The 22,072-nt window shown below is 40.1% G+C and overlaps 1 long non-coding RNA gene across 1 annotated transcript in view; it reads right to left on the bottom strand.

Moving 5' to 3' along the window:
- Nucleotides 1-10,300: 10,300 nt before the first annotated feature.
- LOC131924151 (uncharacterized) overlaps nucleotides 10,301-22,072 on the bottom strand; it is a 53,347-nt gene continuing 41,575 nt past the window's right edge. Inside the window, exons 2-3 of the long non-coding RNA XR_009382801.1 lie at nucleotides 11,102-11,214; nucleotides 10,301-10,662 (exon numbers count right to left, since the gene is read on the bottom strand). This is a non-coding gene — a long non-coding RNA (uncharacterized LOC131924151). The remainder of the gene's footprint in view (nucleotides 10,663-11,101; nucleotides 11,215-22,072) is intronic.

The following is a 22,072-nucleotide window of genomic DNA, read 5'->3' as shown; positions in this document are numbered from 1 at the left end:
TCTACAGACAACATTATACAGACTGAGCCGGGTATATTTAAATATTTAAGCGTGCGCGCACACGTACACACGCACACACATACACACACATACACTTGCAAGCACATGCATGTGTTGGCACCAAATCTAAAGGAAAGGAGGCCATGAATTTGAAAGAGAGTAGGCACTACATTGGAAGGGCTTGGAGGGAGAAAAGAGAAGGGGAAATCATATAATTATATTATAAACTCAAAATCAAAACTACATTGAGACTCCATTTCAGTCAGAATGGTACTGTCAAGAAAATAAAAAGAAGATAGAAAGAAAGGAAAAAGAAATAAATAAGGAAGGAAGAACACATACACCACAGAAAGGGAGGGAGAGGGAGGGAGGGAGAGATAGGAGAGAGGGAGAGGAAAGAGAAGAGAGAGAGAGAGAGAGAGAGAGAGAGAGAGAGGAGAGAGGAGAGAGAGGAGAGAGAGGAGAGAGAGAGAGAGAGAGAGAGAGAGAGAGAGAGAGAGAGAGAGAGAGAGCTGTATGCTTTAGAAAATTTTAATTCCACAGGTAAAGCTATCTTCACAATTGGTTACCGTTTATTGGAGTTTGGTCGATGTAGAGATTCTATTGTAGCTGTAGCAACCGTTGCTGTGGTGATGGAGACAGAACTGAAATGGACTCTAAGATGGAGAATCATGTGTGGTGATCTATTAGGAAGTACTTTCAAAGACAAAAACTTGCAGTGGAGTGAAAGAATCAGGATTTATCACAGGGAAATGCTGAAGGTTAAAACCAAGACCTCAGCCAAGCCAGAGCACATACAGAGAAAACCTGGAAAACCCCATCATTCCTTCAGTATTCTAGAGAAGTCTTGCCTATTGTCATGGTTCCTACTTTAGCCTCTCTATTTACAAAGAATGTGTAAAGAAGGAAATGTCACTGGAAGAACATTTTCTTATAGCCATGATGTAATTTATAAGATGTTTTCACTCATCTCATCCTCCTTATATTAGCATCTGTCGTTATCAACCTTCTGATAAACATCAGAAAAGCCAGAGCAAAACAATTTCACTTATGACCCAACATAGTTCAAATAAGGAAGAATCCAGGTGATGGCTTCAATGGAGTCAGAGAAGATTCTCAGAATCCAGAAGCCTAGACTCTTTGAGTGGTCCTGCTGGGATTAAGCTCCTTATTATCAATTCTCTGACCCAGATTCTTCTGACTGAAGCTCCATCATGATGACCAATGAGAATGAGGCCTTGACCATCTCTGCTCTGCAGGATCTGCCCATGGAACTCTTCTCACCACTGTTAAAGGAAGCCATCTCTGGAAGACAGAGTAACCTTCTGAGAGCAATGGTATCAGTCTGGCCCTTCTCTTATCCTGCACCCTTGGGGGCCCTGATGAACCTCACGGATACTTTGCAGGCTGTGCTGGATAGCACAGACATAGTGTGGACAGAGAAGTTTTACCCTAGGAGTGGAAACTTCAAGTACTTGACTTGAGAAATATGCATCACGACTTCTGAGATGTGTGAGCTAGACCAGATGATGGAGATCACTCAGCATAGGCTGAGCGGAAGAAACAAATAGTGAGGACCTTCCTAGATTTACAATGAGGAGACATTGAAGATAGTCACTGACATTTGTCTCAGGTCCAATCTGGATGAATACCAAGCATGCTATTTTCAGTGGGCTCAGGAGAAAAAAGGTTCCCTACAGCTGTGCACTTCAAAGATACAGATTTGGGAGGCCACCCAAAGGCCAGCTGGGGTTCAAAGACCTGGACTGGTGAGAAGACATCTTGGGTCTGTCTGCTGCCTTGCAGTGCTGGACAGGTGGATCCCATTATGTTAAGCAAGTATGTGGTGGAGAAATGGGAAAGAGAAGAGAAACAGTTCATGTGCTGTGGAAAGAAGAGTGGAAGAAGTGAGGGTGGTGAGGAGTAAGCTGATGTGGGAGACCTTCTTGTCACCCAGGGCCATAGTGACATTCAGGCCCAGGCTGCTGACAAGGGCCATGTCTCGGTACAGCCGGGAGCCATGTGGCCATACATGGGCCATGTTGCCACCAAAGAATACAAGGATGCCCATTGTCTGGGGCTGCCACTGGTGGCCATGTAGGTATTCAAGAAGAGTGCCACCTCTGAAGTCATGCTGATCTTGGTGGCCTACACTCCCACCTGTGGCCATGGTGTCATCTAGGCCTGAGCTGCTGCTGCAGGCCATGTTTGGATCTGTGGCCCTACAGCAGCCGTGTCCGAGTCAACGTGTGTGGCTCCTATTGCAACTGAGGGCCATTTAGTTGCCCAGGATTTGATTGACCACCTGAGACCATGTTGGTGTATAGGAGACAAGCTCCGACCTGTCGAAGGGTTCTTGGGGGAAAGGAGAGAGGAATGAGGAAATATTAGATAGAAATATAGGCCTAGACAAGAAAGACAGAGACACAGGGTAGCTTCAGGAGGGCCCTGGGTCAATACCCAGCTGCCTTGACTTTCATAATGGGATTTTTATACATCAGAAAGAATAGGGGCAAAATACTTTCCCCTTTCACAGTCAAGGTATAAAGTACCAAGAAGTGTAGACCCTTCAAAACACCTGGTAACCATGCCTTTGGCCAAATCATCCTATTACACAGCCCTGCTGGATAAAGCAAGCTCAGACTTTCTGACCTTGAGTAAGGCCTTACTAGGGAGCTTCTGGGGCCCCCACATTGGTGCCCAGGGCCATGCTGCATCCAGGTTCATACAGATCTAAGTGGCACATACTGCTGCTTTCTGGTGCCATGATGATGTCCAGGCCATGGCTGCAGCTTGAGAGCATGTCTAGATTTGTGGTCCTACTGCAGCTGTGATCTGGGTTGAAGTCTGTGGTCCATGTGGCCACCAGGGCCCATGTAAAGGCCCTGGGGTCTGGGATGCAACCTGTTGCCTTGTTGGAGTCTGGGGGCCATGCTGCATCCTGGACCATACAGATCCGAGTGGCCTGTGCTACCACCCAGGGCCATGCTGTGGTCCAACCAGAGCCACTACCAAGGGCCATGTGTGGGTCCATGGCCCTATAGCAGCTAGATTTTGTGTTGATGCCTGTCACTCCTATTGCCATGAGGGCCATAAAGATGCCTCAGATTAGGGTAGCCACCTGACTCCACATTGGTGGCCAAGGGACATGCTACAGATCTGGGTGGCCTATAATGCTGCCTGAAGCCATGGTAACATCCAGGCCAGAGCTGCAGCTGAAGGCCACATCTTAGTCTGTGGCTCTATTGCAGCCAGGTCTGTGTTGATGTCCGAGGGTCCATCTAAGGCCATATGCTGGAGATCTGGGGCCATATTAGTGTCCAAGGGCCACGCTGCTATTGTGCTGATCTGATTGGCCTGCACTGCCACCTGGGACAATGGTGACATACAGACCTGGCTGATGCCAAGGACCATGTCTGGGTCCATGGTTCCTGTCTTAGTCAGGGTTTCTATTACTACAACGAAACACCAAGACCAAAAAGAGAGTTGGGGAGATAAGGGCTTATTAGGCTTACATTTCAGCATTGTATTTATCACTGAAGGAAGTCAGGATAAAAACTCAAACAGGGCAAGATCCCAGAGGCAGAAGCTGATGCAAAGGCCATCGAGGGGAGCTGCTTAATGGCTTACTCAGCTCACCTTCTAATAGAACCCAGAACCACCTGCCTAGGGATGGCACTACCCACCATGGGTTGGGCCCCCCCTCAATGATCACTAAATAAGAAAATGCCTTACACCTGGATCTCATCAAGGCATTTCTTCAAATAAGTCTTGTAGCTGAAGTTTTCCTGGTCCCACCTGTTCCAATGTCAGGACAAATCTCTTTCACCCACCAGTTCCGCTGCTGCTCAGACCCAAGTAAACACACAGAGGCTTATATTAATTATGAACTGGATGGCCATTAGCTCAGACTTATTATTGACTAGCTCTTACACTTAAATTAACCTATAATTCTTATTTATGTGTAGCCATGTGGCTTGGTACCTTTTCTCAGTTCTGCCTTCACATCTTGCTTCCTCTGTGTCTGGCTAGCAACTCCTGACTCAACCTTCCTCTTTCCAGAATTCTCCTTGTCTGTTTATCCTGCCTATACTTCCTGCCTGGCTACTGGCCAATCAGCATTTTATTTATCAACCAATAAGAGCAACACGTATTCACAGCATACAGAACACCCCACAGCACCTCTCTTTTTAAAAAAAAAAAAAAAAAGAAAAGAAAAGAAAGCCTGAGCTAATAGCCGAACAGTTTTAATTAATATAAGCCTCTGTGTGTTTACTTGGGTCTGAGCAGCTGTGGACTGGGCAGGGCACAGGAATACTTTCAGCTACAACATCTCCTTCTTCTTTAGCTTGTGCCAAGTTGACACACAAAACCAGCCAGTATAGTCCCACTACAGCTAGGGTCTGTGTTGTTATCAAAGGTTACATGGAAGCCTGGGGTTGAGGCAGCAACCTGTGGCCTTGTGAGTTTCTGGGGGCTGTGTGCCACCAGAACTATCCTGATCTGAGTGGCCTGTGCTTATGCCCAGAGCCAGGATGTCTTCTGGGCCCAAGCTGCTGCCAACGACCATATCTGGGTCTGTGTTCCTGCTGCATCTAAGCTCTGTGTTGATGTCTGTGGCTTGTGTGTAATGTCAGGAGGACAAGGGAACCATACTTGATGGAATCAGAGGGCCATGTTGAGCCAGCCCTGCCCTTTACTGGCCCTGGGATAGCTGCCCCTTCACTGCCCCTTGCTGGATGCTGCTGCAAAAGAACTGGCCCTGACCCTCATGGAATAGCACCTCCCCACCCCCGCCAGGACTTGGGAGAGATGGCCCCATTCCTCACCATGGGCAGCAGAGAGCTGACCCTGATGGCAGGGGCATGAGATAGGGTACTGGATACGTGCCTCACCTGAGAAGATGGCCCCGGTGGTTTGGACTAAGCAGCTCAACTACCACCCAGGCCCACAGCTGAGCCTGGGGTCGGCCCATCCTAACGTCTATCCCATCTAGGACCCGCTGGAGCTCATGAAGGGACTGGTCCTGTGGAACGATACCCGCAGGATCTCCATGACTCGGGGTGGCCGAGAGATACCCAAGCAGAGTTTTGGTGAGGATCCAGTGATGATGGTGTACCAGAAATCAGAGGCCTTGAAGCAGACCAGTGTGACTTATCAAAATGAACATTTGCAAGTAAAGCTGATTGGACAAAAGGGCATACTCTGCAACACACCTTGGCTCCCAGTGCCATCAGGAGGAATGAAGAGGTGTTGAAGAGGCAGAAAGATGGAGGAGCTAAGAGTTTTTTGTTTTGCTTTTTTTTTTTTTTTTAGGGGGAAGTGTTTGTTGTTTTGTTTTGTTTTGGTTTGAATTTTTTTTTTTTTTTTAGTTTTCATTTTGTGGGCACTGCAGGAGGGAGGGGAGGATATGGAGGGACTGGGAGGTAAGCAGAATTGGGGTACATGATATAAAATTCCCAAAGATTCAATAAAGAAATTATGTTAAATATAAAAAAATGCAGATTTGGGCATTACCTATCACCACTCCTTGGGAAGTCTGAAAATCTTCAAGGCAGAGTACTGAGGAGTTTAGGAGGGAGATTGTTCACCCTACATGTTTTTCTCCTTGCTTCAGGCAGATGAGGAATATTCACAAACTCCATCTACCATGCATATGCAAGAACACCCTGAAACTCATAAATGTATCAACAAAAATGGAGAAGCGTGCCACCAGGTTCATTTCTCAGGTCTCCAAAGTCAAATGTCTCCAGCATCTGTGTCTTTCCTGCATCTCTCAGTGACTACACAAAGCAGTTGTTCAGATGCCTGAAGAGCCCCTTGAAGTCCATCTCCCCTTGTTCTCTGCTAGTTCTCCCAATCAGACATGGAGTACTTCTCCTACCGTTGGAGTTTAGGCTGTCAATTTAAACATCTGAGTTGGAAAGGTGTCATTTTATCTGATTCTACCCAGTGCCTTTCAGATATTTTTCCTAGAATTAGAACACTGTAGAATTTTCACCTCAGTGTCCCTCTGCCTGCCCCAAGACAATGCTTCCAGCTCATCAGGGTCAGTTTCTATAATAATGACATCTCCTTGGCTATCTTGAAGGACCTCTTATATCACATAGCCAACCTGAGCCAGCTGACACTAGACCTTGAACCCTGCCCTTCTGGAGTGTAATAATCACAGGTTATGTCCTAGTAGAGAGATTTGTCCAACTTTGTTCTGAGCTCATGGATACACCGAGGACCACATGGCAGCCCACGTTGTTCTTCTTTTATACTGTTTTGTCCTGTGAATGTTTTGCTTGATGTTCCCATGACATAGAGACCACCAAACTTTGTGTTTGTTGACAGTCAATGGGGGAGATTGCTTCTGGGTACTGAGAAATGAAAGAATAGAGACAGGTCTCACACCAAGGGGACTCAGAGCACACACTTTCCATATTAGAAACAAATGGTATTCAGTGGGGTCAGATCACACGGGCTAAAGTTAACCTGGGATGTCTTGTTAAATCATGAGGATAATTCTGTATTTCTAAATGTGGCTTCTGTCAGTACTGGATGAGTGTAGTTTTCTTCTTTATGACTGCTGTAAAGTAATGGTCAGACCCCAGGAATCTAGATAGTCTCCCTCTGCCGTCTTCCCCAGCAATTAACCTCATTTCCAGGTCCATGGTCAGGAGGGTTCTTTGACCTGAGGAATAGGAAATACTGTTATCTGAGTGAGACTGAGGTCCATGACCTCTTGGTATCAGTGAAGATGAAAGTTACTGTGACATTTACGTTATCTCTGTCCCTTTCCTGGTCATTAGTTACATCCCAATTTTGTGAGTGTTCAGAGGGTTATGTGCATAGTATTGTTAAACTAAAGTGTGCAATTCAGATCTAACGTCTTTTGAAGGAGGCTTTGGGGAATTACAGGAGATTGCAAACTAGGATACTCGGGATCCACTGTGGACACATCAAAGATGGAGGAATAAAAATAACAGAACAAAGGAAATAAGAGTTTTCCTTCCTTCCTTCCTTCCTTCCTTCCTTCCTTCCTTCCTTCCTTCCTTCCCTTCCCTTCCCTTCCTTACTTTCTTTTGTTGTTACTTTGTTTTGTTTCAAATTCTCTGCTGTATCCCAGGCTAGCCTTGAGCTCCTCATTTTCAGTGCTGAGATTATCAACATGCAGTATCATGCCCAGCTTTTATGCCATGTATCTATGGGGGCCATACTCTTCTAGGCTTTGTTTGCAAAAAAAATTATCCAACAGATAGACAAAAGTCTCTATCCTATTCTAAAGCATTTGATTTTAACTATTCAGTTGTAATCTCTGTCCTTATTTTGCTCAAAATACTGAAAACTGACAACTAACTTTCATTTTATAGGTCGAATAAAGTATCAATAAAAGAATTCTCTCTCTCTCTCTCTCTTTCTCTCTCTCTCACACACACACACACACACACACACACATACACACACACATACACACAAATAACATTTGTGATCACTTTGTATGAGAAAATACTAAATGACAACATGAAGTTGTATAATATTAGGATTTTTTGAAAAATAAAATAGAACTTCATTGTCTTTGTTAAAATGCATTAGTGTGCAATTATAATTTACAATTATGTGCTGTAAATATATTTAAATATGAAATAGTTTTAGTGGGAAATTTCACAATTAAAGTCTCTATATTCTGACTTAATGGAATTCACTATTTTTTTCTTTTATTTAATGTTCTCAAGTATCTTTGGCTTCCATTTATAAATTTATGCCTAGAAATGGGCACAGATTATACATGCATGAGGTCTATTTTTTTTCTATTGTCTTTCTAGCAGTTGCTTACTGTTCTTCTGCTATAGAATGGATACAATGTTCTTTTAGATTCTGATCTCACCAAAGTCTAGTAAGCTACAAGTCCATTAACTGTAATGGGAGGAGACAGAGATCAGCTCTGAGTAAACCTTGTGCTAAGGGATTTATCTTTCAAGTATTCACCTCTTGTGGAAGATAAGAGAGATTTTCTTAACCAGTTAATTGAAACTTGAACTGGATTCCCTGGCAAACAAATTCAGATGATTTCTTTACCTTGCCACTTTTTATTGTGAACTTTGTGAGAACACTGTAAACTCGTATAATGGGATCATGCAGCTGTGCTTCACCATTACAAGTTAGTAAGGACTTGTCAGAATAAAACATGAGGACTCAAGTCTCTTCCAAGCAGGTAACGCTGAAATTCCAATCCTCACAGACCTCCCAGCCTTCTAATGATGGAGAGCAACACCATATTTTATCACTTCCTTCTCACTGATAGTATTAACAGAGTTGGAAGCTAGGATCAAGAAATTTTCTATTTCCCCCATGGAAAAAGCCTTCCCTCAGAAAGCCCTACTCCTCTCCTCGGTACTTTTGACAGTCAATGTTAGTTGGGAGAAGGGTGCCACTATCTTCCGTGATGGGTCCAATGAGAAGGTGCCCTTGTTCCACTACATAACCTCTCACCCACACTCGAGCATGCTACTGTGATTAAATTCAGTGGGCTACACACAAGGTAAGGAAGGAGGGAGGGCATTGGACGGGGGCATCAGTGCAGGAGTGGGAGGGCGAAAGAGGGCAGTAGGAGGTAAAAAGTGCTCGGGTTCAGGCAGTTCATATGGCCCAGCTCAAGCCCATGCTGGCCTTAGGGTCCCTCAGTCCCTATTCACATGTACTTGTTATACACCTCAAAGCCCACACTAGCATCCTGGTCCTTCTCTCTGCCAGCGCTCCCTCGCTCCTCTCCCACTATGCTTCTCAGGCTCCCAGATACCATTCATGGTATGTGTGTGTCCGCTGTGTCCTACTCTTCTCTCTCCTGATCTTCTTTGCTCTTCTCTTCTTCCCTAGCTCTGACTATGTCCACTCTGCTTCTTTTTTCTCTCTGGCCTGGACTCTTCCAGACACTTCTGGCTGTATATATATATATATATGATTGTTGTAAAGTAATGGTCAGACCCCAGGAACCTAGATAGCACCGTATGCACATCTGCTTGAGCTTCCAGAGAGTAAGCACTTAGAGAAGAGCTTTTTGTCCATTTTGCTTTCCATACTTGGCCTACTAAGATGCTTCACATATAGGCAGAGTCAGTTACTTGATGAAGGTCTATGATCTAATTTTACATGGTAAATTATGTTCATAACACTTTCAAACCTTTAGTGGAAAATTTTCATATTAACTCAGTCAAAAAGTGTTTATTGGGCTGGGCATGGTGACACACACCTTAAACCCAAGCACTCAGGAGGCAGAGTCAGATAGATCTCTGTGAGTCCAACCAACCTGGTCTACACAGAGAGTTTCAGGAGAGCCAGCACTATGTAATAAGACCCTGTTTGCTTGTTTACTGGTTTTGTTTCTTGTTTTGAAGCACTTATCGAGCACTGTGCAATTACTATGGTTTGTTAGTACATGTCTGTAGGTAAGGACTGTTTCTGTGCATAAAGTCTCAGTGCTTTTGGAATGACTGGATGAAAAACTTTCAGGGAGGCTGAGATTTTCAGTGTTGTTTGGTGGGGAAGACAGGGTTTCCTTCAATGGAAGAAAATGGATTTGACGTTGATGGGGGTATTAGTCTTAATATTTGGAGCATGGGGACAGTCACCTGCTACAAGAACTTCGCCGTGACAAAGAGGCAACATCCAAATTCTGCCTTTTGTCATCTTAGCAAACAGGTTACTCTACATGAACAAGAATTTTAGTTGTGCCTCTCAGGGAATTTGGCCAGTGAGATTCCGACTGGCGTTTTACTCATAGCCAGATTTGTCCCCAGAATTTAAACATAATATGTGTGAGGGAAAAAGAGAATCTGAGTAGGTGACCTGGGTCTCACCTGACTGTTAGAACATTATTCTGTTATCTGAGCTTACAGATAATCACCATAGTAGCAATAATATCACTACTATAGGGATTAAGCCTGATAAATTCACATTTTACTTTAATACAGAAATCTTTTAATTGGTTATCACCCTACTCCATGTTAAAAAGAAGAAGAGGAGGGTCTTGGTGGTTCCACTGTTTCATGAAACTAGATGCTAATGTAATTTCTATTCAGAGAGCTTTACTAGGAGAAAGGACCTCGACCATGAGCACCATGACTGGGCTATGTGATGGGAGGGCATTAGAAAGAGCTAATACATTACATTAGAGGAAGCAAACAGACCCTTGAAAGGGAAGGGATACTGCCCTCAAAAAAACCCCAAAAACCAACATACACACACACACACACACACACACACACACACAAAAAAAAAAAAAAAAAAAAAAAAAAACACCCAACAACCAAAACAAAAACCTGGAGAGGGCTTTATTACAAAGGATAGCTTAAAATAAGAGTAACAGAGGTAGTCATCATGAATATCCGACTTTCATGTCCTTTCAGTGGATTGCTAGAAGTTCCACACCAAAGCGTGTTAGTATAGCCTACCTGCTAGAGTGTGGAGGAGTTAGGTACTGGGTAGGGACTGTAGGAGCTGTAAAAACAGCAGCACAGGAAGACTGCTTAATTTTATCCTGGGAAAAAACTGTAGAGGCCATGATCTGATTTCTTCAGGCTGTGGGATCCGGCCTGTTAGAGTAACCAGTGTCTTTAACTAACAAACCATATTTCCGAATGGGTGGTATGTCCAGGGCTGTTAGAAGGTGTTCTCCACCTAGAACAAACCGAAAGAGCAAACATGATTGGTGTGGCTCAGCATAAGCGCTTAAGCACCTTGAACTGAAACCTATTATGGGAACATGCAGTAAATTTGAAGACTTAACATCTGAATGTTAACTATATATATCTATATCTATCTATTTATATATATATATATATATATATATATATATATATATATATATTTTAAAAAGCCAGGATGTGGATGTGAGATCCATAAGATACAGTTAAAAAATCTTTTTATTACGAATAATTTAAAACAAATAAAACTAGACAGAATAGTAAGTAGTATTTCTATGTGGCCCCCTAAAACCATCAATTCTTGTCAAAATCTGGCAAGTCCTATTTGCTCTGGATACATCTCTCTTCAAGGATTACTTTAAAGTCAATTCTAATAATCACACACTTTCATCCGTAAACGCTTCTGTGCTCACCTGTTTAACACATCAGTAATCCCACAGTGTAGATTTAATAGTAGGGACTCCTCCACAGTCTGTTCATTTATTTGTCTACCAATGTTGAAAATTCCAGAACCACATTGTTCCTACTGGAAGACAAAATACAGTCACCTCATCTCAGCTGCTACAACCAGGACCTTTATGCTTTACTGAAGGAAAAAGTGCACCACAGCAGAGGTGGATTTGTGAAACTAATAAAGGACTGAGCATTTCATCTTTTAACGTAGAAGAGATAGAAGCATCCAAGATACTTTATAAATACTGAAAATATTTCTAAGATCCTGGGATTATGGCACCTGTGACTCAAACACAATCACAAGCGTGTAAGATCACACAGTTAGTGTATATCAGAGCCAAGATGCAAGTCAGGTCTGCAAGGCTAGAATGAATCATCTAACATCATTCTGACCACTGCCATTTACTGGTAAGCTTCCTAGACTAGACTCAGCCCTTTGCAAACCTGCCTTGGAAGAAGATTTCCACATATCTGTGCTGTAAAATCTTCTATCCAGTTTGCTGGGTTTTTCTAATGTAGCTCAGAATGAAAAGCAGGGAGATATACTTATTATGCATTTTGAAACACATTCAACTTTTAATATTTTTGTTTTAAGTAGTTATTTCCAGATGTAGAGAATTGGATTCTAAAAATTCCCCCTAAACTCTGTGCCTTTTACAGAATTGCCTAAGTTCATGTCTAGAAGAGCGTTTGAACTTATGACTGCCCTTGAAGGTCATAAACTAGAACATTCATCAGTAGCTACTTGATGTATAACAAAGGAGTTAAGGCCTTTTACCAAGCTGAGCTCACTTTTCTCTTATGGGCTAAAGGAAAAGTTAATCATAACTCAGGGTGTGTGTTACTCTGCTCTTCACATAGCACCTTGACTTTTGCTGTAGGAGGAAAACATGGTTGGAAGGAAGCTATCAGGTTATGGAAGAAGACCATTCTGTATTTAAAAAATTAGCTCCTTCATCTTACTCACCCCTATCATCTTTTTTCAGGATGTATTAAGGGACAAGGAAGGGATTACAAATATTGACCCATCATGGTTTGCAGAGACTAGAAATTGATAGGACCTAGGTGATTGGTGTCTCTATCTCAATACAAATGAAGAAATTTGAGTGCTTCTGGAGTAGATGGTGCTGGAGTTTCATCAGATTTAGAAATTATTTCCCAGTGCCTGTTTTTCTCTCCTTAGTGTATCCCGCCACTGACATGGCTAGGTCAAGATCCCCCTAGCCTCACACATCTAGCTGAAACGCATAGTCCTTTGACTGACTCTTTTGTTCTCTTTTCTTATAAGTTGTCATCTTCAGTCCACTAAGAAATCAGGAGACATTCTAAAAATTAATGTCTAAGAAATTACTGAGTTATATAGCTGATCACAAATAAATCTGATTCTATAAGGAGACTTACCTATCTTATTGTGTGTTTCCTTGCAGAAGTCTCTTCTGCATAATGTAAAAGTGACTGATATTGATTTAAAAAGTTATGGTGGGGATTCCTAGAAAGAGTGGGTTAGTGGGCAGCATTTCTGAAAGTTATCACTGTCTCTCTTACTGAGATACAGTCTTTCTTGTCTATTCTGTTTCACTGTGTGCTCCAAGCTAGTTGGCTCAAAGCATCTGGAAAATGTTCCTGTTTCTGTCTCCCATCTGTCTGTAGGAGTGCTGCTATTACATAGATGGTATTGTACAGGAGTATTTTTCCTTAGGCATGAGAAGGTGATTGCCATCTTGGACTTTGTTCCTGGTAGCCATAGCAACTAGAACAGACCATAGACTGGTATCCAAGTCCCTGGTAAAGATAATGTGTAGCAGGAATCTTAGAAGGCTGGCCTCAAACTCGGGATCCTCCAGCCTCTCCCTCCTTCAGTAAATCCTACTGGCGTGCACCACCACAACCAGCCGAGTGTAGCTCGGGCCTGAGCTGAGGCCCACAAGGCCACAGGCAAGCAGCTTTTTCATGAATTTGTACCACGAACGTTGAGCACCAGAAGTAGCAGGAATCTTAGAAGGTCTTATTAATAAAATCAAATCTGTACCAGGTATTGGGGTGAACTGGAAGATCAGAGAACCAGAACAAGCCACAGCTAACCTCACCTGGCCAACTTCTCAGCTAATCTTGTTTCCTCAGACTGGAAGCCTCTGTGTCCTCATATCCGAATGGCTCTCAGCTGAATTGTGCTGTTCAAAACCTAAAAGCTTAACCAGCCAAATGCTTCTAGTTTCTGGTCTTCACACCTTGTATTCCTTTCTGCTTTCTACCACCACTCCCTGGCATTAAAGGCTCGCTTTCTGGAATTAAAGGCGTGAGTCACCATGTATCCTTGAACAGGTAGATTTCTGCCTCTGGAATGCTAGGATTAAAGGCGTGTGCTACCACTGCCTATCCTAAGTATCTAGTGGCTTTTCTGTTCTCTGACCCCAGATAAGTTTATTAGGGTACACAATATTTTGAGGAACACAATATCACCACAATAATGGAGCCATAGACACTCCTTAGTAGATGAAAGAGAGGGTTATAGACCCTCACTGGAGATTTCAGCTATTACTACATCTCACAGCTCTAAGTGATCTTGGGAGGTGCTAGTCAACACAGGAAGTGGAAGATTAATTGAAAGTGGAACACTATGGCACAGACTCCATGAGAATATCATTTATAATATAGTGGGATTTGTGGTACAGGGTCATCCATGCTCCCTTCAAACCTCAGTTGTATACCGTAAGTCCAATAGATGCATTGGTTCACCAAGTTGGACTTTGGTATAATTGTACTTTGGTCTGATCTGGGATGAATAGGCATTTGTTCATATCTCTCCAGGGAAAGTTGACCTGATGTGCAAGTGAAAATGTCTGGTATTCATGGGTTCCAGATATCAAACTTGCATTATCAGGCCTGCATGTCTAGTGTTTTTTATCTGTTGAACTATGTCCCTATGACAAACAGCTGTACTTTTAAGCTTTTAACATATAAGGACAAACAAACAGTGGTATAACTTTCGGATTTACTTTGAAGCTGCATGGAGAGTGTTATAAATGACCTATATTCCATTACATCTATTCAGCACCCCAACATGACACAGTACTTTCAGATTTAGGGACTAGAAAGCCTTTGGTTTCCCCAAGAAATATTATGTTCAATATTCTCTGGCTATTGTACATAATTCTCTGAACAAAAAGACAGATAGGCCGCATACCAATCCATGTCAGAAACACACCCTCTCTGTGTCAGTCCTTCATGCATGCAGCATGTGTGGGACAATGCTACTTGTGGAGTCCATTACTTTAAGGAGGCCAGGTGATGTTTTCTTGATATGATTTTAACACTCTCAAGGACTTCCACAGTTTCAATTCACCCCAGTAGACTTATAAGGTGCCTCCCTTTCTATCCCAAATAATAAGTCATTTACCAATCTGTGCTGGACGAATGATGTCTGACAGATGGAGCTGTTTCTGGGTCTACCCAGGAGCTGTACTCATCCCCTCTCCACAATGAAGTTACTTTCATAAAATGGAGTCTATTGGAGCATGCACAACCTGAAAAGCCACTGTTTCATATGACATGGAAAACTGATCTCAACAGCTTCCTTGCTGGCATTTTTGTTTCTCTTTTTAGATAGGTTTCTGTATTCTTTCCTTTGTGTTTTATCAGCTATTTTCATCTTCTGAGTGGATGTAGTATATATGTGCTTTGAAAGTAAAGTTATAAAAAAAAAGAAAGAAAGTAAAGTCGTACTTAGCACTTGGTATTCAGGCAAGCTCTTCAAGAAGACAGTGCTGGGACATACATCAGCCCTGTGTGACTCTCATTTGCCTGGTTTCCCCTGGGATGGACAGTGTAAAGGCTGGTTGACAAGTGTGATTAAAGAAAGTATGCTAAAACCAGCTAGAATAAGGGGACGTGTAGGAGCAAACACATACCATTCCTAAGTGCTGTTTGATGAAAGGGAATGATAGTTGAAAAAGACAGTAGATTCAAATAATAAGAGGTTATGGCTTACTCAAGAAAGCCCAGGTAAAGTGGTTGAAAGTGGAGAGGTGTTTTTTTGAGAACCAGCATGGGAATTCTTTCTCTTGACTACTTTAAATAATTCATGGCAATTCTTCCTGAATGACTTGGTCAAGGCAAGCTAAGAATAATCTCAAGATTTGCTAGAACCAAAGGAAACCTGCTTATAGCCAGAGGCAGGAAAAAAAATAGACTTAGCTATTTGTGGGTCAAGCACCTGCACGGTAGCCATTGACTACTCAAGTACAGGGACATCTGGGTGCCCCCTGATCTGTGGTCAAAAAGCAGAGGTCACTTCCTTGTCATCAGTTTGAAATCTAGCATGATGTTCATGACTATTCATCAACAAGATTAGTTTGAAAAGGAAAGCCTTAGCTAAGATTTATGCCTGGCCAGGTAAGAAAGGGCTATAAAGTCCTCAAGGCAATCAAGGAAAATATCTATTTCTGTAGAAGTCAATGTAGAAAAAAAAGGTCAAAGTTGTCAAAGGCAGAACTGGGGAAGTCAGATCCAGAGGCTAAATCTATTGGTACAAGTCACCTTGGACTTAGGAAAGAAACTTACTTTTCACATAAATTTTATTTTTTTAAATATTTATCAAGTTTATAGGAAAACTACAAAGAAAATATAAAAACTTGTCATATCTAACCTCATCACTCTTTCTCCTATTAGTATCATTCATCTTTTATTAACATGAAACAAACAAATAATGAACAAATATTTGTATTATTTTTTGTTGTTGTTTTGAAAGAGGATCTTACCATGTATCCCACACTGGCTCAGTGTTCACTGAGTAGCCCAAGTTAGTTTTGAACTTGTGGTCCTCATGCCTCCACTTGGTAAGTGCTGTAATTATAGCTATGGAAGCCCATAACTAGCCACTTCACTGATATTATGAACTGAAGGCTATTGCCCACGTTAGAGTTTACTCTTTGTTTGCAAATGCTGTTTGAGAAGTGCATAGTGCCATGTATCCTCTATATACAGTATCACTGCTCTCGTTCACTGTCCTATAAATGTTTCTACTGACCTGTTTATCTCACCTGTTTCCCAACATCACTTGGCAGTCATCAATCTTTTAGATCGTTTACTGTTTCTGTGGCTTTGTTTTGCAGAAATCTGTAAATATAGTCATAAATATGTAGCTTCTTCAAGTTGGTTTCTTTCACTTTGAAATATGGATTTGCACTTTTTATAGCTTGATAGCTCATTTCATTTTATTTCTGAATAACATTTCATTGTAAAGGTATATCACAGTTTGTCTCTTTGCCTATTGAAAACACTTTGGTGGTTTTTAACTTTTGGCTGTTACACATAAAGCTGATCGAAATAATGTATGTGCCTTTTATGTGAATGCAATTCTTCATCTTATTTGAATAGTCAAAAGTATGATGACTTGCCTTTATGATACAGTTATGTTCAACATTGTAAAAGTTGACAACTATCTTCTAATGTGACTACACAAGCTTACATTCCTGCCATTAATGAATGAACTCCTACTGTTTTAAATTTTCATGAGCACTTGATGTTTTCAGTCAGTGGCTTTAGGTCATGTCAATAGGTGTACAGTAGACATTTTTGCTATAGCATGTAATTCTCTAAAAACATGGGATGTTAAAAACATTTTCCTAAGTTTGATAGATATGTATATATTTTTCTCAGGTGAAGTATCCATTCGCGTGTTTTGCCTGTCTTCTGTTTCAATCTGTTTTCTAATAGTTGAGTTTTTTGCATTGTTTGGATGCTGTGCATTCACCAAATATGTGTACTGCACATATTTTCTCCCAGGCCAAGACTTTTCATTCAATGCCTTTCACAAAGCAATAGTTTTGAATTTAGTGAAATATAATTTATTAAGTTTATATTTTATAGCATTGCATCCATCTAAAGAGTCATCACCAATTTCAAGCCACCTAGGCTTTTCCATATACTACATTACAGAAATTTCATATTTTTGAATTCTATGTTTATTGACTATATAATCCACATAGAAGATGGAATAATGCTTTGAAATCTTTGTGCAGATTACTTTTTCCTGTCTTTTCATGTACATGGCTAGTTACTTCAGTACCATCTATTGAAAAATGACTATTCTTCTCCATTGAATTCCCTTTGATCATTTTCAAAAATCAAAGAACATTGATTTGATATTTATGCAGTTCGTCCCTGGGTTTTCTATGCTATTTAATGGATGTATCTGCTAAGTTTTCACTAGTATGACCCTGTCTTATTTATTATAAATTCATATTAAGTGACAAGGGTGATTGCTACCAGTCTCTGATGCTCCTCTCAGGTATCATACAGACAACTCTGAGTCTTAAGGTTTTTATATAAATGTTTAAGTCTGTATGTTGCTACCTAAAAATAACTTTCTGGAATTTTGTTAGACATTTTGCTTCCATTGAATCCAATATATTTTTTTTTGTCCGTGAACATAATTATTTATTTGGTCCTTTAAAAATAAAATAAAATTTGAAGCTTTTCCTTACATAAACTATATGTATATATTGTAAAATTTAAACCTGTGCATTTTAATTTTGGAGATGTTATTATAAATAATTTTTTGGTTTTTATTTAAATTCTAAACATTTACTAATGGCAGATAGGAAAGAAATCTGGTTTTCCACTTTTGACATTGTACCTTGTTACCTTGGTAGAATGACTTATTAATGTCATGATTCTGTCCATTTCTTTTCACATTTCTACATAGACAGCCATATCTTCTATAAACAAAGAACAAATGCTTTTTCCTTGATATAACGTGTTTACTGTTTTCTTCCCCTACTATAGCAGGTAGACCCTTAAATGTGACGGTAAATGGAGAAGCGAGAAAGAATATCCTTGTCTTCTTCCTATTCTTTGCTAAATCATCTAATTTATCACAACTCAGTTTAATGTCTTTAGCTCTTCTATATGTTTATTCATGTTGATGTATTTCCTTTAACTCCTAATTTTTCTGAAATCATTTATTATGTATGCTGAATTTTGTCTTTTTTAATATGAAACCTTTTTAATATTTTAAATTTAAAAAGAATTAATTTTTCTTTGTTGAGCAATTGACATGTGAAACAACAGTAATATATTTTTTAGATATTGAACTAGATTTATGCTTCACTATTAAATCTTATTTGGTTGCAGTATATCCTTATTTTTATTCATTTTGGTGTTTGAGGCAGCATTTCCTTGGGAAGATTAGTATTCATGCCTAGGGGAAATAGTAGATTATAATTTTCCTTTCTAATGATGTATTTTCTGAGTTTTTGTTAAGGTGACAAGATAAAAGCATTCTTATTCTTATTTTCTGAAAAAAAGAATTATGCAGAATTGTTCTTGGTCTTTTTTGCAATTTTCTGATAGTTGTGCTTCGTTCTGAGCCTGCAGAGCTGTGAGATGTGAAGCGGAGACAAGAGTGAGACTTGTGTGTAAAGCCTATTTACAGTGGAGTCTAGGTGTGAAGATTAGCTTCACTGGTAGCTCAGGCCTTCTGTGTTGGTACTTGTACAGCCTACCCTTGTTAGTTATGGTTGTCCATGCCAGAAGCTTATTCTAAGGAGCCTAACCAGTGCAGTTGTAGATTAAATCAGAGAAAACCTGAAGCAATTATTGCAGCTATAAGCTTAAGAAACCTTATCCACTTCCATACTAGGTAATGAAATATTGACTACACATTGATTTTTGTAAGCTCTGGTTGCAAATGCAAGGTACAACATTATCAACAAATTGTCTTACCATAAAGAACACACTGTATTCAATAAAATCTGAAAACTGTAAAGTGGTTTGCCTTAAAATGTATTTGAACAGCGTTTTGAACATAGGTATTGTTTTAGAATAAGGAAACCCAGACCTCATGTTGCTTCATTTCCAGAGCTGAAGAAGGAGGATGACACTCTTACAGGACCTCTCTTAAATAGAGAATCAAGTGAGATAATTTAGTCTGTTGATATTTAATACTTTCCATTGAGTAAAAAAAAACAATCAAACATAACTCTTGTCTCCACATTATCTAAAAATTTATGTAATTATAAATACCATTTGAAAATAAATGCCAGTAATAAAATTGACTTAAAGGGAGTTCCAGCACAAAGCCAATGAACAGGTGGGCTCAGTTAACCTTTGCTTCAAAGAGACAGAGAATAAATATTTCAGTCTTTTCCAGTGATGTAATTTCTATTTTAACTACTCTACATTAAAGGCATGAAAATATCCTATAAAATGGGAATGTACATATGTATGTATATATGTATGTATGTATGTACACACTTTAAAAGCAGAAGCACTTGCCAAGTGACTCATTCCGATAGTTTTAGCACTTGGAAGGTTGACGCAAGGGTTTCTCGAATTCAAGGCCAGAATGGAATATATGGAAAAGCCTTACTTTACCATACTTTACTTTGCCAATTCCTGTTCTTAGTCTCAAAGGAAAATGAAAAACTGTTGTGAAAAAAAAAACATTTTTCAGGTTGTAAATCTCTGTCCAAAGGCATCCAGTGTATTGAAGATTGATACAGTCTATAACTTGATGCTAACATGTTCATAATTATAAGCCAAGTTATTGCCATATGAATTAAGGGAAGGAAGCCTTAACAAATTCAGGGTTAGAAACCACACTTAACTTGTTCTTAGGAGAGAAAGAAGAGGGGATGAACCTTTCCAATTTTTAAAAAAAATATTTTAAAGGATTTTTACCTTCTCAAGAGTTTAGCAAATTTTAAATATACTTTGTCAACTCTCCTTGATAAACTTGGGAATTTAATCTAATTCTCAGCTGAGTGTGAGAACCCGCTCTCCTTTTCCCTTCTCACCTTCTATTAATTGCACTTGAACCTTAAGCCTTCCTGATGCTCAGTCAGGAGGCAGGAGCTCAGAAAGCCCAGCCAACTGCGCCTCCACTTGCCAAGTCTCTCTGCTCTCACAGCTTTTTCTCTTCCTCTTTCTCACTCAGTAGTTTAAACCCCTTCAAGTCTGTCTCTCTTTGAAAATGAATTTCTATTTTTTTTTTCAAAGTTCAGCAAGTGGGTCTTTGTCTCTCACTTTCGGAGCCAAATGCACTGCTTCTAGCTGCTTGGTGAAACATTATATTTTCTCACCACAAGACTAACCAGCTCCAGGTTTTTGAACTTGGGGGATTTGCCCATGGAGAGTGGTCTCTATGGTAATCGGCTCTCCATCCGTCTCTTCTCAATCTGGCTCCTTGAACTACAAATCTGTTTATTCTAACAGCTTAGACATCTTGACAACTATTTTCTGTAACATATGAGAGGAGCTATGCAAAATGTTGCTAACTGATTTACCCCATAGTTGAAATTGTTAGTACACAAGTGGTTTAACCGGAGCTATGCATGTGCTTTAATAATTCATAATCAGTTAACATTGTTTGTTTTTTTTCTCTCTTTCGATGCAGCTCATTTGAAAGTATGATCAGTGCCACTGCTCCGAAACAATAAAGGTTTTGCTGGGAATTCACATATGAGCAGGAATGAAAACATTCTCTGCCATATTAATTATCATTGTGTAGAATTCAAGATTCAACAAATCTCTATACCTAGTTCTTCAAAAGTAGCTAATTGCAAAAGCAGTATCATTCTAGCTCTTTTGAAACATCTTCCTGCATGAGTCTTTGGCTTTTACACCATATTTTCTTCCATGCTTTATTTTAAATAGCGAATGTCTCTTAACTATTCTAGGAAAAAAAGCAGTAACCCATTTTATTTCTACATCATTGGTGGCTTTGTACCAACATCTACCAATATCTTACCAATATTACTTTAGAACTTTATTTCCAGAAAAAAGGCAGATGAAGCTTTATAACCTATACTGTACACCTTGGTACTGCAAATCTGCTGGAGTTTAGTGTCTGTGCTCATCTTGGTAGCTGATTGTAATCTCTTAGTGGGTAGGAACTAGGCTATTTAATTTTCTGTTTGCACTTCTTAGATAGCAACAAGTTCAGAGATTCACCAAAAGCATATATTTTGCAGAATGATAAATAGCTTTTGCAACAAATTCCTAACAGAGTAAAAACTTATCAATTTCATAACATCTTAAATTCAGAGAGAAAAAAGTAATCGAAGAAGGTTGTATAGTTGTCTTGGTCCTGAGGCAAAGCAAGTCTTCTTGCCTGTGCAGATTATAAATAATCATGAGATGTCACCCTGGGATATGCACCATCCTGAGAGTAAAATTAGAAATTATGTGCACAAAGTACATCTACTGCTGTAGAATAGAAATCTTGAACTTGATTACTGGAAAGTAGGTTCAAAAGACTGATTTTTTTTTCCAGCTACCAAGCTGCAGTAGAGTAAAGGTTACTCCTAGGATGAGGATGAATGTCAGTGACAGCATGTGCCTGAAGGCACAGTGCCATGGATGAGAGTTACACAACCACACCCATACCAGCGTTGCCTGGAATAAGGTGCCTGTGTCCTTTCTATAAAATATTTTGCAATACCAAGTTTGAGTGGCTGGGCACATTAGCCAGTGCCATTTGGAAACAAAAAAACCTATTCTAAATACGTGATCAAAAATACCCAAGCAGCACAATTGTCAGGTGTAAAAGAAGAGATAGTCTTTTATCAAATAATGTACAGTTGTGGGTAAAGGTGCATCTTGCAAAGTTTGATAACCCAAGTACAACTGATCTCTCCCTAGGACACATGAGACTGAGGGAGAGAACCAATTTCCACAAACTGTCTTCTGATTTCCACATTTGTGCTGTAGCAAATGCGTGTGTGCTCACATGTGTGCATACACTCACACAAATGTACACACAACAAGTAAATACAATTTTTATAGCCATTACAATATTTGTATGACCTCATATAAGACTAAACCGTGGCTAATTCTTCAGGCTACATGTAACATTGAATTCAAAACAGATTGTAGCCATACATGTGAGACCTAAGTAAAATTTCTAAAATAAAACATTGAAACAAAAT

Source organism: Peromyscus eremicus, chromosome 14, assembly GCF_949786415.1.
Source record: "Peromyscus eremicus chromosome 14, PerEre_H2_v1, whole genome shotgun sequence".
Taxonomy (NCBI): domain Eukaryota; kingdom Metazoa; phylum Chordata; class Mammalia; order Rodentia; family Cricetidae; genus Peromyscus; species Peromyscus eremicus.
This window is presented reverse-complemented; position numbering and strand designations above follow the sequence as displayed.